General features: G+C 51.7%; 1 pseudogene; it reads left to right on the forward strand.

Moving 5' to 3' along the window:
* Positions 1-1092: 1092 nt before the first annotated feature.
* On the forward strand, positions 1093-2615 carry LOC144126959 (uncharacterized; annotated as a pseudogene).
* The last annotated feature ends 1441 nt before the right edge of the window (positions 2616-4056 follow it).

Genomic DNA, 4056 nt, shown 5'->3' on the forward strand with positions numbered 1-4056 from the left:
TCAGCGTGCCGCCAATGACCTAGATTGTTCTAGAAGGTGGTTTCCGCGCTCGACCAATGGGGTCGCGCGCCCGGCGCAAGAAGGAGAAGGAGTTTGTGCGGTTGAAGCTGCGTGTATGTGCGCGCCTGCCCTGGCGCGAAGAACAAACCGACGCGGACCGCGCCTATAAATGAGGGGCTGCAACCGCTGTCTGTTAGCCCGAGCCGCCTTTCAAGCTTCCGAGAAGCGCGCCCGCTCGCCCAGCCTGGACCAGCGAGACAACGTGCGCCAGTCTGCGGATCGGCCCGTCGTGCTCCTGAAGTCGTCGGACTGTCGCAGTGCCCGGTGAACAGTTGTGTTATGTTTGTCTCTCCCTGTGTTAGTGCACTTTAGGTGCAAAGATTTTGTTGAATTGTTTTCTCTCTCAAGTGTTACCTTGCACGTGTTGCATGGTATTGGTGAATCACTTTGTATGTGCTGGTACGAGTGATAGTGCAATCCTTTGTATCCTCTCTTCGCTGTATAAACTTTGTTTTGTTTTGTGGACCTTTGGCTCCGACCCATTCTCTGGCTTGCGACCGGCGAAAGCTGGGCACCAAACGACCAACCCCTTGTCACTTGGTAGCTGGTCTCCGGCTGAGTTTGCCACGCCGAGTCGAGGGCATCTCCTCTGTGACCGAGGCCGCTACCCCCACACGCTCTAAGGGTGTCTGGGAACGCACGCAAAAGTGCGCGAAGTGGTGACATATTCTGGCGTCCACGACAGGATGTTTAGTGGTTTGTAAGCGCAGAGAACGGAGAAAGAGTCGGAAGTTTATACGAAGAGGTCGTGAACGAGTGTTTAGCAGCAGAGCGATACTGTGAGGTGCCGCGCTGAAGTGGTTATTAAGGTTCACCGTGTGGAGGTAGTCTTTGCCTTGAGAAGTTCAGTATCCGAAAATGAGCTTGAAGGAGCTAGTTGAGATTGGCACCCAGATGGGGATGTCCGGGGCTGAACTACAGAAATTGGTTAACCAGAGAGAAAAAGTGGCCCGAGAAGAAGCCGAAAAGGAGAGACAGAGGGTTGAGAAAGAAAAAGAGAGAGAATTCGAACGCGAAAAACAACTGCTTGCCATGAAGCTTGAGCTCCAACGTGCTGCGAGCCACTCAGCGGAAGTCCATAGCACTAGAGAAGGCAGCGGCCTGCGGATAGATGCCAGCAGATTACTTCCCAGATTTGACGAAAAAAAGAAGGACGATCTCGACGCGTTCCTCTGCCGATTCGAAGGAATCGCGGGAAGTCAGAATTGGTCAGACAGTGAATGTGCTACCGTTCTTAGCACATGTCTCAGTGGGGAAGCTCTAAGTGTATTCGGGCGACTTTCTTAGGACGATGCTGCAAGCTACAGCAAGGTAAAGGCCGCCTTGCTCAAACGGTTCCGACTCACCACCGAAGGATTCCGAGATAAATTCAGACCAGGGAAGCCCACAGATGGCGAAACGGCAACCCAGTATGCGGCAAGATTGAGCCACTACTTTGATCGGTGGATGGAACTTTCAGAAATTGCACAGGAATACGGTGAACTTCGCGAGCTTCTAATCAAGGAACAATTCCTGGGTATCTGTCACCCGAACTTGTCGCTGTACCTGAAGGAAAGAAGAGCCAAGACTCTCTCCGAAATGCTAATCTTTCCGACCAATTTCTTGAAGCTCAAGGAGGAGCGAATCTGGCCAAGATTAAGAATACGAATTCGGAGAGCGCGGGGAAAACCGACAGCCGTGATGCCCGATTTAGCCCAAAGGCTCCACCAAAGTGCTACCTGTGCAACAAGTCAGGCCACTACGCGTCTAATTGCCGCGACAGCGCTACGAACAGTAGCCCAATAGCTTGTTTTAAGTGCGGCCAGAGGGGGAACAGGGCCGCGGCTTGTCCGAACCCAAGCAAACCCATTCCCAATGTATCGTGCATACGGGCCTCCTCAGGTCACCACCTGGAGGAAGAAGATGACCACGGCTTTGTAGAACTAAAGAGCGGCAAGAAAATACCAGTAGCTAACGCAGTAATGAGACCCCCACCAGATCGCCTTGCGGAGGGGATGCCTGTCCTGACAGGAAAAGTGGCGGAAGATCAGATGGCAGGAAGATCAGTGTCCGTGCTGCGCGACACGGGCGCTAGCATTGTGATTGTAAAGAGAGATCTAGTTCAAGACGAAGAACTTACCGGAACAAAAAGCCCGGTGTTCCTCGTAGATGGTACTATTCGATTTCTGCCCGAAGCTAAGGTGACGGTAGACACACCGTACTACAGCGGAGAGGTGACCGCATTATGCATGAAGAATACCCTGTATAATCTTATTTTGGAAAACATCCAGGGAGTGAGAGGAGCCGAAAACCCAGAAAGTCACACCAAAAATAAAGAGCAGCCAGTGCCAGCAAAATCGGAACACGAAAGGGAGGAAGCCACTGTGGCGGCTGTAACCCGCGGACAAGCCAAGGATCAGGGAAGGAAGTTCTCATCGTTGAAGACCACGGACGCGGCCGAAGAATCGACAGAAGACCAAAGCTATGGGAAAGAACAAGAGCGCGACGAAACACTTCGGACATGCCGGTCACAAGAAGGCAAAAGTAGGACAGCCGAGACGGGAAGAGTAACATAGAGTTTCGATGGTAGAAGGGACTTTTGTATCGATTTTATATTGACAAAACAGGCAAACAACTGCGTCAGTTGGTCGTACCAGAGAAATATCGAGACACAGTCCTACAGACAGCACATGACAGTATCATGGCCGGCCATGGGGGATACGAGAAAACATCTAGGATATTGGATGAGTTCTTTTGGCCAGGTATCTCTGCCGACGTCAAGAGATTCGTCGCTTCATGTGACATCTGCCAGAGAAACATTCAAAAGGGTCGCGTACCTCGGGTACCGCTGGGGAAAACACCTATCATTGACACTCCGTTCTCTAGAGTGGCAGTCGACGGCGTTGGACCAATCCATCCCCCATCCAAAAGCGGGAATCGATACATCCTTACTCTAGTGGATTATGCCACCCGCTATCCGGATGTTGTGGCACTGCCGAGCATCGAGACCGAGCGAGTGGCCGAAGCACTCGTCGAGATGTTTTCTCGCGTCGGGGTGCCAAGAGAAGTACTGAGTGACCGGGGAAGCAACTTCACCTCAGATCTCATGAAAGAAGTGGCAAGACTGCTGTCATTACGCCAGCTGCACCCCACCCCCCTACCACTCAATGGCAAATGGATTAGTAGAAAAGTTCAACGGGACACTCAAGATGATGTTGAAGCGCATGTGTGCTGAGAAACCCCGCGATTGGGACCGATATTTGGCGCCATTACTTTTCGCGTACAGAGAGGTTCCACAAGCCAGTTTAGGGTTTTCGCCCTTCGAACTTCTGTACGGCCGACACGTAAAAGGCCCTCTGACCATCCTCAAGGAACTTTGGACTAACGAAGAACTGGATGAAGAGTCCAAGACTACATACCAACACGTTCTTGACCTTCGGAACAGATTAGAAGAAACCTGCCGACTGGCACACGAAGAATTACAAAAGGCTGGAGCCCGCTACGCTACGATATACAATCGGAAAACCAGGGATCGACAATTCAAGCCCGGTGACAAGGTTCTTGTCCTCCTTCCGACCGACAAGAACAAGCTACTCTTACAATGGAAGGAACCATCTGAAGTCAAGGAAAAGAAGGGAGACGCAGACTACACTATTGAGACGCTCGGGGGCCCCAGACTTTTCCACGCTAATTTGTTAAAAAGATACGAAGAAAGAGCAGAACCGCCGACAAGGCAGCGATGCCTAGCTTTCAGCGGAGTGTCAGACTTGGACGAAGAGCAGAACATTCCAGTTCCCGAATTTAACAAGACGGCAGGAATGCAAGACGTGAAGCTGTCCCCTAAGTTATCTCCCGCACAGCAAGCCCAGCTCGGAAAAATGATGGCGAAACACCACGCGATTTTCTCCAACGTGCCCTGTAAAACTGAATGGGTGAAGTGCCACCTCGAGCTCACAACTGATGCCCCAGTACACGTCCGACAGTACCCACTGCCCTTCTCTACACGCGAAGACATCG

Source organism: Amblyomma americanum, chromosome 1 (genome assembly GCF_052857255.1).
Source record: "Amblyomma americanum isolate KBUSLIRL-KWMA chromosome 1, ASM5285725v1, whole genome shotgun sequence".
Classification (NCBI taxonomy): domain Eukaryota; kingdom Metazoa; phylum Arthropoda; class Arachnida; order Ixodida; family Ixodidae; genus Amblyomma; species Amblyomma americanum.